Here is a 15,000-nt window from a genome sequence, read left to right on the forward strand (position 1 = left end):
AAGAAAATGGATTCAAATAATGATTTTTCACTCCCTCAAGTCCTCTCTTGATGGATGCCACACGTCTGTGACATTCTCCCCAAATGAGTCTGATGTTCTCACGTATGGGACTCACATGTATATAAGCTTTCATGCAGCAGTGATAGTAATCATTGTCCCTGTGTCTCGTATAGAGAGCTTAGGAAAATGTAGTGGGATCCTGTTTTTATAGCACTGAAAAGCGAAATTCGAATGAGAAGCTGCCTAAAAACCCTTTGGAAGAGCTGGGTCTCCACACCAACAGGGAGCACTGTAATGGAGACCATAATAGAATTTCTACTGTATTTGCTAATGCACTGTACTTGAGTTGAATCAGGGGCAGGGAGACACACCCAGCATGGGTGGGGGTTGTTGTTCAGTACTCTAGCCTCACTGACTCTCCCGGTGATGATAAGGAAACACCTGTGTAAAACTGTTCGTTCTCACTTCTCACTGTCACTCTCAAGCACCCTCTAATGCCTCCGCATCATCCAGTCTGCAAAAAGTGTACTGAGTGTACTGAGTTGATCAGTAAGCACGTGAAAGGTTTGTGGAAAAACATCTTTTCCCCCTGATAGGATGCATGGAGTCAGGAAACTCGTTTGTGTATAAATACATGTAGGTGTATGTATAGGGAAACATTTACACATTGGAAACTGTGGCCAGTGGTTGGTTAAAACAACCACCCCGTTTCTCCCATAAGCCCCGGTGCTAGACTGCCACATTAACCCCTCTTGACCTTGTATTCTCACCTGTAATAAAGCAGAGGACAGGACACTCACACACACACACACACACACACACACACACACACACACACACACACACACAACCTGAACACAGAGCAGAGCAATGGGCCTTAGAGTGCTCATGCTCATTAGCCCAGCTTCAGTACCCCATGGAGGAGGGGGGTGTGTGTGTGCGCGTGTGCGTGTGTGTGTAGGTGTGTGCGCGTGTGTGCAGGCCGGGCAGTTATTAGTCGACTGGGTGAAATCTCTGGTGGCACGCAGTCAGATGAAAGAGAAGAAAAGAGAAAGTAAGATGTGTGACAATGTGCTGGTGGTGTGGGGACCAGCTGCTCAGGTTCTGAGTGTGTGTGTGTGTGTGTGTGTGTGTGTGTGTGGTAAGTGAAGGTGGACGGAGAGGGGCCATCAGTTCACAGCCTGTGAACTCATCATTAGGCTCTTTCCCACCGAGACCGAGCTGAGTAGGGGGTGTGGGAGGAACTGTCAGTACGCATGATCACAGTCCCTGTCTTTATACACACACACACACACACACACACACACACACACACACACACTACTCACAGATGTCACACTCATTACACGCGACTGCCACGGACAGACACACACTGGCGTGTGCATGGCTGGCACTCAGCGAGAGGCTCTTTTGAACACACTCTCGCTGTTTCTCTCTCTCTCTCTCTCTCTCTCTCTCTCTCTGTCTCACTATCTCTCGGTCAGAGTGTCAGCGGCTATGGGAGTACTCCGCTGAAGTGAAGTCTGATAATCAGGAGTGACAGGGCTGATAGAATAGGAGTGGGCGTGAGGGAAAGTGCGCGGGCAGGACCGTCCGGGGCTCCAGGCTCAGAGAGTTAGACAGAGCGGGACTGAACAGTTCTCCAGTGCAGCTCCGTTGCTTATACCTCCACTGAACCTCGCTCAAGCAGATTTAATTAGTCGGTGCTGAGACTACAACTACACAAATGACGCTGTTTCTGGAGCACCATGGCACTGCGGAATCAGATTCGCCATCAGCGTTGTCATTCCTAACCACTGTATGTGTCACATGTGCTTGACTGAACATGCATTTTCCATGGTAGCAGAGAACAAGACTGTAAGTTTGTCCATCACTGGAACCCTCACGGGTGATGAGAACTCTCAGGTCAGAACAGGAGTGTATATGTAAGCATGTGTGTGAGATCAGCAGGGGATGTCTCTCTCTCTCTCTCTCTCTCTCTCTCTGTGTGTGTGTGTGTGTGTTGTGGAATAGAGATGTCTGGCCCCTCTCTCTGTTATTGATCACCCAGCGCTTTGAGAACAAAGAGTTAATCCCTGAAAGGAGAAATAGCACAGATTTTGTCTCAGTCATGAAAGTTTAAAATGTCTTCTTTTTTCGTTTGGCCCTGTGAGACGTGTTCTCGGTGTAGCTGGCTGCATGACCTGGGGCACATTGGAGAACCAATACTGAACCCTATTCATCCTACATTGAACCAGTCAATACCTATTATTAGCTACTGTTGGCCTATTCGCACAACTATGGCAGAGGAAAGTAGGTTGCGAGATTGGCCAGAAGACGAGGGATGCTCTGAGATCACACCCCTCGACGTTTTCTCTCTTCAAGGCCTGGAAAAGCTTCTGCTGATACTGTGCTTTAATTGCTCAGGGGGAGAAACTAAGTAACAATAATTGATGCAACTCCCCTCTCTCATATTCACCTGAGATGGATCTGCATAATAAGAAAGAACAATGACGATAATGAGTACTGATGAAGATGAAGATGAAAATGATGATGATGTTGTTGATGATGATGATGATGATGATGATGATGTCTTGCCGTGAATACACTCTTCAAATTACACTTATACCCATTTTGTAGTTTGCGGCATTGTTGGAGCGTTAAGTCTTGCGCATCATTTTCCTAAGATTGATTCTCATTTTTGCCATATTGTTCTTTGTTTATTGTAGAGGAGTGTCACCCGGTACTTAGTAGCAATGGCGCAGCGTAGTGGAGAGGTGAGTGGCTGGCATGCGCGCCCAGGCCCTGCTCCTATGGGCGGCGTAACGCAGCAAAGCCCGGTGTGGTGAGTAATGGAGCTCCGGCCACTGCGCTGACAGTATTGGGCCACTCCGAAGGCTCAGACAGAGAGCGAGGAGCTTGTTTGCTAATAGGTAATAAATTGTGGGTTTAATTATAACAGCGAGGTAATTACAATAAAGGAAACACCCAGACCTCAGAGGGGAATAAAGACAAGAGAAATCCCCCTTAAAGAAACAATAGCTCCTGAGTGCTCGGCACGCTGCCGCTGAGGTGCAGCAAATGCAGACAGAATTTGAACTTTCTGTGCAAAATTTGGTTGTTGTTTTTTTTTTTTGTGTGTGTGTGTTCTACATTTAAGAAAAGTCCTTAAAAAGCAACAGGACCTGAGGGAGGACAAAAAGCAGAGACAGTATTGTAGGCTTGTGCTGAAGGACAGTTGCGTTGGTGTCTGCGGGTTCCTGGTGAGCGTTGGAGCTGCTTTCTCTGTCTCCATCGCTTCCTCTTCCTCGTTGACATTTATTCTCTAAAGCTCATTGTTTAGGTGGCCTGCCGACCCGACTTCAGTCATCCCTTAAAGCTGAAATCATTGTTGATTTTACACACACACACACACACACACACACACACACACACACACAAGGAGTTTGTCAATAAGGGTTCAAAATCAAATCCAGCTTTCAGAGCTCTGAGTTTTTTTGTCATGGTCTGAGCACCAGTGCTCAGAAATAACAGCAGAAAATAAACCCACTTTGTTCATTGTTACTGACTTTGGATCAAAAACTTGATCTATCCTGTTGTATGCTGTTTTACAGGTCAGGTTCTGCTTATGTAGTATGGATTTGATAATCTGACCACAATGCGTGGTAGTCCGAGTCACGGAAGGCATTTCGTCTTCACTGTCTGCTGAGCAAAGCTGGACGCGTGTGTGGGGGTGGGTTGTGAACTGAAATGACCCCTGCTCCATGGCAGAGGGGTGTCACTGCACCTGAGGTACTCTGCAGGGAGATCAGTTCAAGGTCAAGCCCCGGCTCTCTGTTGCCAGCTACTTTTACTTATGCAGGCTAGCAGTGCAGAGCTGTGTGTGTCGATTCACAGTCCAAAAGACCGGACACTGTGGGGAAAACAAGGATGGAGGTAACCTTCATACAGGAGAGCTGAACTGGCCTAAGAGTTTCAAATATTTTTTCAGCGCCTCTTCTCCCATATGAGAAGCATTTCGATACGGTGAGCAGACTATGCTCCTTTTCTCCTGCACGTCTCCTCCTTCTCCCTACCTGTGGTCCTCACTTTGGTGTCCCGCCCTGCCTACAGGCCTGCAAGACGGCAAGAGGCTCAGTAGGACTGTGTGGAGAACCAGGCCATGTGGGGGACACCTTCTGTCATAGAGGAGCTGTAGTATCTGTGGGCCCCTCCCATCAGCCCCTCCCATCAGCCCCTCCCATCAGCTCCTCCTATCAGCCCCTCCCATCAGCTCCTCCCATCAGCTCCTCCCATAAGCCCCTCCCCTATCAGCCCCTCCCCTATATGCAGTCATCATGCTGAGTGGGGGCCCAATCCAAACAAAAACATACAAAACTAAAACAAACAAGCAACAAAACAAGGTTGGAGAAGAATGCCATACAGAGAAAAAATACATTTCTTTTCTTACAAGGGGATGAAGTTGCTTTATTAAATGTATGTACCCTATTTCAGCCTTGAGAAAGCCATCAAGAATCAACCTCATAAAATTTGTACTCCCGTAAGGGGCCCTAAAAAGTCAACACTGTTGCAGAATCGATGGAAATGACGTTAATGCATGAAACATTCGGGTACACCAATGCCAATACAGCAATAAGAACCAAATAAACATAAGCCAGTTCCCCAGCTCAACCATGTCTGGCTGAGGACTTCTTAGAAGTAGAGAAGCCAGCATATCTGTGTCTACTTTACAGAGGAGTGACACACACACACACACACACACACACACACACACACACACACACACACACACACACACGTGCTGCAGATCCATACTGACTGACTGACTCCTGATCTTTTTTTGCTCCAAGCACTTCACGGAGGTTTTGGGGATTTGGCCGTGGACCTCACCGTGGTCTTGGCATGGTCGCCGGGTCCTTACGCCGTATAATGGTCGGCTGTCAGTATGATACACGTTAGTTGTTAAAAGATATTACCCTGGATGCAGCATCTCCGAGCCCGTGACAGGAAGTAGCCGGCCACTTTTGATAAACAAAGACGCCAGAGTGCACATGCCCTTCCCTGACAGTGACTGAATGAGGGCAAGATGTGCAGTGACAAGCGGCGACGCTGTCCACACACCCGCCGGCGGAGGCACCGGGACATGGCCAGAGCAGAGCTGTCACTTCGCCCTCGCCTAGGAGCTCCTCTCTGGGCTGCCGCGAAAGATGTGCCGCCTGACGCCCTCCGACGAGGCCGAGGTGAGAGGAGCTGTCAGCATGGCTCCTGGGCCCGGCGGTCCGCCGACATACCGGCCACCCGGTACGACGGAGGTGGCCGTTATTGTACAGCACACTAAACGGAACGGAACCGAGTCTTGCAGGAGACTTCGCCAAAATGCTGGTGAGTTTTCTTTTTAAGGAGCTTGGTTTGCTGGACGATGGTATTCCGTTGTTCTATTTTAGTGATCTCCATAGGCAGAGCACTTACTACAGAGCCTTGGCCTTCTTTGCTTGGTGTAGATTTATAGCCAGCCCTGTGAAGATCAATAGCAGAACAATGTGGAAAGATATAGAAGAACAAGTACACTTCCTGAGATTCCTGACAGCAATGGCAGTCTCCTACTTTTTTACAAAGGACAACGGAAAAAAACAACCAAAAACCAGGGAGACTGGGAGAAAATGAGAACGAGTCCATTTTATCACAGAGAGAGGACATTCAGCATCTTGAGGAGGAGGTGCTGTAAACCTACGTAATTCTCTTTCAGCATTAAGTCCCACTGGATTCATGAAATGATTTTATTTTTCCTGTAGAGAAGATTTAAATATATAACATTAACTTAAAACAGAAGCTAGAAGGTATTGAAGACTAGGAGAGAAAGGGAGGGAGGGAGAGTGAGGGAGAGAAGGAGGGAGAGAGGGAGGGAGAGAGGGAGGGAGAGAAGGAGGGAGAGAAGGAGAGAGAGAGGGAGGGAGAGAAGGAGAGAGAGAGGGAGGGAGAGAAGGAGGGAGAGAAGGAGAGAGAGAGGGAAGGAGAGAGGGAGGGAGAGAAGGAGGGAGAGAAGGAGAGAGAGAGGGAGGGAGAGAAGGAGAGAGAGAGGGAGGGAGAGAAGGAGAGATCTTGGGCTAGACTGCACACAACTCTTTTGTCACCTGGGGATGCATATTTGCCCATTAGATGTTGACCCGATTTAGAAGCGCAGCTGTGAAGGAATGCTATGTCAGACCCTTCCAGCATCCCCAGCCTCGCTCTCGTGCTCTCTCGCTCTCTCTTTCTCTCTCTCTCTTTCTCTCGCTCTGTCTCTCTCCTTTTCTTGCTTGCTGGAGAGGTGGCTGTTGACACTGCAAGACTCTTGTTAAAAGTCAGGGTGCCTTCTCTCTCTGTCTCTCCCTCTCCCTCGCTCTGTGGTTGTGGCGCTCTGTCAGAAAGATGTTTGTCTGCTGTGCTTAGCGTCACGGTAAGAGGGGAAGGTTCCACGGCCCAGTTGGGCTTCGTTAGGCCTGGGCTCTCTCCTGCCGTCTCCTGGGCTCCCACGCCATGTCACTCAACATTAGGCTTATTACTGCAGTCCTGGCTGCTCACCCCCTTCATGTCTGCCTGTGTGTAGGGCTCGGCTGGTGTGCGGTCACGAGGGGACAGATCCGCTCCACTGTTGGACGGCGCTCGGACTCCGGAGGTGAAAGTGACCAGGGCATCTTCTCTCTTCTTGTGCCACCCCCTGTCTGATCCCTGCGTCACTGCTGGCAGGCTCCTGTGCTTTTCATCCCAGCACATATACTACAAGGCCATCGGACTGCGTTTATTCAGAAAAGTTGGCCCTCAGTTTCCTGCAGTAGTCATCATGCTCTAAATCTTTCCTTTCCTCTGCTCCACCTCCCACCATGCCCCCCCTCACTTTTCCTTCATTCCCTTGACCTTAGTGTCTTTCTCTCTCTCTCTCTCTCTCTCTCTCTCTCTCTCTCTCTCTCCACCTCGCTCTGAATGGGGTCCAGGGCTGGGGCACAGTGAATAACATTGCTAAAATGTTTGGACATGAAACGTTAAACAGACAGTGATATGATAGGCTTTGCTCAGCCCACAACATAAATGTGTGTGTGTGTGTGTGTGTGTGTGTGCATGTTGGGAGGCCCTTTCCCTGGCCAGGCTACTCTTACCACTGAGCCCCCTTTTAATCATCTATAAGGAGTGTTCACAGCCTTTCCACACCTTCTTACAGTAAGCCTGTGCAAATCCCGCTGTGATTGTACCCCTGTGCAGTGGGGGTGGGGCTAGGCTGCAGGGACCCGGGGGGGGGGGGGGGGGGTCTGGGCCCATAACTCCAACCCCACAGTCGGTCCACCCTAGCCACATCAAACTACGGTGGGCACTGCCACCTGCAGTCCAGGCCCCTGGAGCGGGGCAGGAAAAGGAGGTGTGCTCTGGCAACCCGAGCCACAGACGCAACGAGGGATCCATTTAATAGCGGGAGCTCGATGGATTTCATTCCTCTCTGCAGGGGCCACAGGACAGAGCAACACGGAGTGATGGAAGCCGAGAAGAGACAGGCAGGCTCGGGGGGGTGGGGGGTGGTGGGGATTTTGAACTTGGTGGAAAGTGTCAGTCTTGTCATGAGAGCGTCTCAGTCTTGCACGGAGATATTCCATGTAAACGTGTCTCGCGGGTGCGAGAACGGCGCGGCTGGCCGCAGCACACAAGCCCAGGCTTATTTTTTTCACTTTTGACAGATTTCTTTGTAAGAGGGGCGTGTTTTATTAATTAAAGGGAACTCTTTTAAAGTAGAAATGCAGCGACGACTGCTCTTAACTTCAATCCCTGCGCCACAGGGTAGAAGCGAAAGCAAAAGCACTGACGTGCTGGTACAAAATGTCTTCTGGTTCACATCAAAATGCGATTCCCCACACGTTTGAGACAGTCATTAGAAAAGTAGCTGTTTGCTGTCTGTTTGGGTTGAACTGACTGAGCGCAATAAGGAACATTAGACCAGTGTGACAGGAGCTCAGGGCCATATGTGGGAGCCCGTTGGCCCCTAGCACGTTGGGATTACCCCCGCGCACAGGCACACACGTTTTATACAAAGCGAAAGCAACATCCAAACACTTAGAAGGCTTTGAAACTAGCACGGGATTTAAAACACTTACACACGGACACCCAACTCTACAATGTAAGTAATTATGGTCGATGGGACTATGTGAATTTTACGTAGGTCACATATGCATATATGCATGCATGGCGATGTATGTGTGCGCGATCCGGAGCGTGGCACCGTGTAGGTCAGCAGAGACAAAGCCTGGGAGATGTGAGCTGCAGGCCGCTCACAGAGCAAAGCAGCAGGGACGCAGGAGAACAGACAGACAGGCGGGTGAAAGTAGCACTGCAAACAGCAGGGCACCAGCCCCCGAGGTCCTTGATCATGTGGCCTCTTCAGATGAATTACTTATTAGGGAATATGTGCGGAATGTTAGCTCCTTCCAGACTGTGATGTCCCAGCCAGTTTAGCCCAAATCCTCTCCTCTCATCAGATCCTTTATGTGGCACAGCTACGAGCTTGGAGCCCTCCCCACCAAGGCACAAAGTGAGGGGGCGGGGAGACAGAGGCGGGGCGAGAAACACCGGAGGAGGGAGAGGAAACGCTTGCAACCCCAGACACTGGTTCTGGCCAGGCTGAGGCCCTTGCTGACATGCGTTTAGCTGAAGCAGCCGTGATTGGACACGCTCGGACGCGCTGGCGAACGGGGAGGCGGGCAGATGTGCAGACGACAAGGACAGCCCGTCCCAGGTGAAGGCGTGGTCGGAAAGGACCGGGCGGGATGTGATGTCCTGCCAAAGAAAACCGGTTAGCGGAAAGACCAGCGAGCTGTGTTGCACGGGACGCCGGTGCCCACCCGCATCGCCGTGGTGACAGTAGAGGTGGGGTCTGGCGTGTGGGGGTTGCGGCTGCTGGAGAGACAGCTTTCCCTGCATGGGCAGTGGGGCTGTGTGTTATGTTTCCAGCGCTCCCAGCCTGCTGCTCAGGAACACCAAAGAGCAGTGGCACAGATGGCTTTGGAAAAATGAATTTCCAGCTATAAGCATTAATTTCCCCCAATAAAAGCCAGACTGGGAGCAGGGGAGTGGGTCTGGAACAGGCACCCAAGGGGCGGGGGGACCAAAACAAGCACCACGTCACCTCACACCAGGCCATTTGCTTCAGCTCCATGTTAAACATCAGAACTTTGTTTCGTTTAGGTGGTTTTGTTCTAGGTTTTGTTCTTTGTTCTTAGCAGCTCTGGCCATTGCAAGTGTAATGGATAAAGAAGCGGAAAGAAAGCGGGCGTTGACCTCAGTGGCGCTAGCTGGTCGGAGGGCATCGTAAAGCATGGCGTGAGCAAGAAGCTGAGACGATGTTTCCATTGTAAAATGCACCTCGAACAAATGCGGATGACGGGCGGAGTAAGTAAACAGCGGCAAGCGGAGTGTGTGTGTGTGTGTGTGTGTATGTGTGTGTGTGTGTGTGTGGCGGGGGGCGTCAGGGGCCTGCAAGTGCCCAGCCATGCCGAAACGCTGTGACATGGAGCTATGGGCAGCAGATCCAACCCCCTCGCGGGCAGACGCACGGTACAGTCCACTCCCGCACGCCAAGCCGCCATTGTTTCGCAATGTCCATTTCTGTCCTGCTGAGGGATGAATTTAGGGCCAGTGAGCATGACCCTCGGGTTATTCTCTCTCTCTCTCTCTCTCTCTCTCTCTCTGTTTCTCTCTCTCCTTCCCGCATACATTTACAGAACCACACACTCAGGACCAGAAGTCCAGCTGTGTCTGTTTTACACTGTAGCATGGGAAGGGTAAGAGCTGCCTAAAAATAATGGAGTTAAAAAACAATCATTCCATACGAAGCGACCCCCACCCTCTTCAGAGAGAGAGAGAGAGAGAGAGAGAGAGAGAGAGAGAGAGAGAGAGAGAGAGAGAAGTGTGTCAGTGGTCAAATCAAGAGATTTCCTCTGGATACCACAGAGAGTAGAAAAAGGGCATGTGAGAAGAAATAGATACATAAAGATAAGGAAGAGCAAAAAAATCTGAGCATGATTAGTTGTCCTAGATTTTTAAATTTATCTCCTGTTTTGGGCATTAAGTAAAATAACCAAAGTAATATAATCAACTGGCCCCATTACTGAAAGTTCCCATGTAGGGCAATTGAACAAAGTAGCGTCCTCAAAGTGTGAAGGAGCTGAAATGAGGTCGTTCCTGGGAGCCATCGGTAATGAACCTCGTCACACAGGGAAGCACAAGTGTGCGCGCGCGTGTGTGTGCGTGCGTGTGTGTGCGTGCGTGTGTAATTTGTGTGTGTGTGTGTGTGTGTGTGAGTGTGTGAGCATGCTGGGATGACCTGAGAGCAGTGCTGTGCAGAGCTGCAGCACCCTGTTGCGTGGCCCATGCTAACGTACAGGCTGGGGTTATGTTTGGGGGTTTACACGGCAGCGGCTGAACTGCAGGGTGTGTTCACGTTTAACATCTCACACCTTAAAAAACGGAAAGGCGTGGAAGGAGTCATGAGGAGCCGGACATGGCTCTTGTGCCTGCTTGCTGTGGTAAAGTTTCTCCGTGATATGGCTGATTGTGCAGCTGTGTGTATGTGATGCTTTATCAAGGCCAACTCTCTCTGGACTAAGTAAAAATGCTGTGATAAGGCAAAGAGGTCCTGTACTGCCAGTGAGTAATCTCTGTTCTCTTAAAGCCACCCTGGGAGAAGAAAGCTGGATAGGCAGGTGTGAGGCTAGAAAAAGGGCAGAAAGGCTGGTGTGTGGTAAGAATAAAGGCAGATAGGCTGGTGTGTTATTACATTAAGGGCAGATAGGCTGGTGTGTGGTTACCTTAAGGGCAGATAGGCTGGTGTGTGGTTACCTTAAGGGCAGATAGGCCGGTGTGTGGTAAGAATAAAGGCAGATAGGCTGGTGTGTGGTTACCTTAAGGGCAAATAGGCTGGTGTGTGGTTACCTTAAGGGCAGATAGGCCGGTGTGTGGTAAGAATAAAGGCAGATAGGCTGGTGTGTTGTTAGAATGTGGTTAGAATCAGTGCTTAAAGAGGGAGAAAGTGTTGGTGTGTAAAGGCCGCTATGCGTAAACTACATTCAAATTATAAACAAATTACATTCTGAAATTCTGAATAAAATATACTAGGAGACATCACTGATGTTCATAACATAAATTCATTTACTGAAAATGACAGCTAATTGCCAAATTATTAATTGTATAAAATACTTTAGTAATATAGAGCAATAAAGAACAATGAATGTAATATCTGTACGATACTATATATTATATATGTGTACTGCTGTGTGTGTGTGTGTGTGTGTGTATACATAATTTGACCCTTTGATCAACAATCGTTCTATTTATCTCTCCTGATGCTATTGTAGTTAGCTGCAGTAGCGGTAGCGTCAGGTGTTTTTGCTGATGCTACATCAACCATCCCCTCACTACTAGGAATGGCGCCGCCTGAGCCGCAGTTTTAGAGCCAGACAAACAGCCTCAACAATACTTACAACATTACTTAAACTAGCATTGATGTTACTTATCTTGTCTAGCATTAACATTTCTCATCTTGTATTTGTCTATCTACTTGACTTTTAGAGAGATCTGTAATAGGTGAGTGTCACGTAGGGGCCTCTGGGTAATGCAATTTATATAGGGGCATTATGAATCACTCAGTACCTGATATAGAGAGAGCAGAATAAAGTAAGTGGAGTTGTGAGAATTAAGTGGCAGTACACAAGATAAAGTCACGGTATGCCGAAGAACTGCCAATACTTCACTTCCGACCCACTTCGAACATTCGTTAGATTAAAGATGGATAGGCAGCATTTTGGTTAGAATAAGGACAGATAGACTGGTGTGTAGTTTGAATAAGAACAGATAGTCTGGTGTGTAGTTTGAATAAGGACAGATAGACTGGTGTGTAGTTAGAATAAGGACAGATAGACTGGTGTGTAGTTAGAATAAGGATATATAGACTAGTGTGTAGTAAGAATACGGACAGATCGACCGGTGTGCAGTTAGAATAAGGACAGATAGACTGGTGTGCAGTTAGAATAAGGACAGATAGACTGGTGTGTGATTAGAATACAGACAGATAGACTGGTGTGTAGTTAGAATATGGACAGATAGACTGGTGTGTAGTTAGAATAAGGATAGATAGACTGGTGTGCAGTTAGAATAAGGATAGATAGACTGGTGTATAGTTAGAATACGGACAGATAGACTGGTGTGTAGTTAGAATAAGGACAGATAGACTGGTTTGTAGTTAGAATAAGGACAGATAGACTGGTGTGTAGTTAGAATAAGGACAGATACACTGGTGTGTAGTTAGAATAAGGACAGATAGACTGGTGTGTAGTTAGAATAAGGATATATAGACTAGTGTGTAGTAAGAATACGGACAGATCGACCGGTGTGCAGTTAGAATAAGGACAGATAGACTGGTGTGCAGTTAGAATAAGGACAGATAGACTGGTGTGTGATTAGAATACAGACAGATAGACTGGTGTGTAGTTAGAATAAGGACAGATAGACTGGTGTGTAGTTAGAATAAGGATAGATAGACTGGTGTGCAGTTAGAATAAGGATAGATAGACTGGTGTATAGTTAGAATACGGAGAGATAGACTGGTGTGTAGTTAGAATAAGGACAGATAGACTGGTTTGTAGTTAGAATAAGGACAGATACACTGGTGTGTAGTTAGAATAAGGATAGATAGACTGGTGTATAGTTAGAATACGGACAGATAGACTGGTGTGTAGTTAGAATAAGGACAGATAGATTGGTGTGTAGTTAGAATAAGGATAGATAGACTGGTTTGTAGTTAGAATAAGGACAGATAGACTGGTGTGTAGTTAGAATAAGGACAGATACACTGGTGTGTAGTTAGAATAAGGATAGATAGACTGGTGTGTAGTTAGAATAAGGATAGATAGACTGGTGTGTAGTTAGAATAAGGACAGATAGACTGGTTTGTAGTTAGAATAAGGACAGATAGACTGGTTTGTAGTTAGAATAAGGATAGATAGACTGGTGTGTAGTTAGAATAAGGACAGATAGACTGGTTTGTAGTTAGAATAAGGACAGATAGACTGGTGTGTAGTTAGAATAAGGATAGATAGACTGGTGTGTAGTTAGAATACGGACAGATAGACTGGTGTGTAGTTAGAATAAGGATAGATAGACTGGTGTGTAGTTAGAATAAGGATAGATAGACTGGTGTGTAGTTAGAATAAGGATAGATAGACTGGTGTGTAGTTAGAATAAGGAAAGATACACTGGTGTGTAGTTAGAATAAGGATAGATAGACTGGTGTGCAGTTAGAATAAGGATAGATAGACTGGTGTGCAGTTAGAATACGGACAGATAGACTGGTGTGTAGTTAGAATAAGGATATATAGACTAGTGTGCAGTTAGAATAAGGACAGATAGACTGGTGTGTAGTTAGAATAAGGATAGATAGACTGGTGTGTGATTAGAATACGGACAGATAGACTGGTGTGTAGTTAGAATAAGGACAGATAGACTGGTGTGCAGTTAGAATACGGACAGATAGACTGGTGTGCAGTTAGAATAAGGATAGATAGACTGGTGTGCAGTTAGAATAAGGACAGATAGACTGGTGTGTAGTTAGAATACGGACAGATAGACTGGTGTGCAGTTAGAATAAGGACAGATAGACTGGTGTGTGATTAGAATACAGACAGATAGACTGGTGTGTAGTTAGAATAAGGATATATAGACTAGTGTGCAGTTAGAATAAGGATAGATAGACTGGTGTGCAGTTAGAATAAGGACAGATAGACTGGTGTGTAGTTAGAATAAGGACAGATAGACTGGTGTGCAGTTAGAATAAGGATAGATAGACTGGTGTGCAGTTAGAATAAGGACAGATAGACTGGTGTGTAGTTAGAATATGGACAGATAGACTGGTGTGTAGTTAGAATAAGGACAGATAGACTGGTGTGCAGTTAGAATAAGGACAGATAGACTGGTGTGTAGTTAGAATAAGGACAGATAGACTGGTGTGCAGTTAGAATAAGGACAGATAGACTGGTGTGTAGTTAGAATAAGGACAGATAGACTGGTGTGTAGTTAGAATAAGGACAGATAGACTGGTGTGTAGTTAGAATACGGACAGATAGACTGGTGTGTAGTTAGAATAAGGATATATAGACTAGTGTGCAGTTAGAATAAGGACAGATAGACTGGTGTGTAGTTAGAATAAGGACAGATAGACTGGTGTGCAGTTAGAATAAGGACAGATAGACTGGTGTGTAGTTAGAATAAGGACAGATAGACTGGTGTGTAGTTAGAATAAGGAAAGATAGACTGGTGTGTGATTAGAATACAGACAGATAGACTGGTGTGTAGTTAGAATAAGGATAGATAGACTGGTGTGTGATTAGAATACAGACAGATAGACTGGTGTGTAGTTAGAATAAGGACAGATAGACTGGTGTGCAGTTAGAATACGGACAGATAGACTGGTGTGCAGTTAGAATAAGGACAGATAGACTGGTGTGCAGTTAGAATAAGGACAGATAGACTGGTGTGTGATTAGAATACAGACAGATAGACTGGTGTGTAGTTAGAATAAGGACAGATAGACTGGTGTGTAGTTAGAATAAGGATAGATAGACTGGTGTGCAGTTAGAATAAGGATAGATAGACTGGTGTATAGTTAGAATACGGACAGATAGACTGGTGTGTAGTTAGAATAAGGACAGATAGACTGGTTTGTAGTTAGAATAAGGACAGATAGACTGGTGTGTAGTTAGAATAAGGACAGATAGACTGGTGTGTAGTTAGAATAAGGACAGATAGACTGGTTTGTAGTTAGAATAAGGACAGATAGACTGGTGTGTAGTTAGAATAAGGACAGATACACTGGTGTGTAGTTAGAATAAGGATAGATAGACTGGTGTGTAGTTAGAATAAGGATAGATAGACTGGTGTGTGATTAGAATACGGACAGATAGACTGGTGTGTAGTTAGAATAAGGAAAGATACACTGGTGTGTAGTTAGAA

This window comes from Electrophorus electricus, chromosome 11 (genome assembly GCF_013358815.1).
Source record: "Electrophorus electricus isolate fEleEle1 chromosome 11, fEleEle1.pri, whole genome shotgun sequence".
Taxonomy (NCBI): Eukaryota; Metazoa; Chordata; class Actinopteri; order Gymnotiformes; family Gymnotidae; genus Electrophorus; species Electrophorus electricus.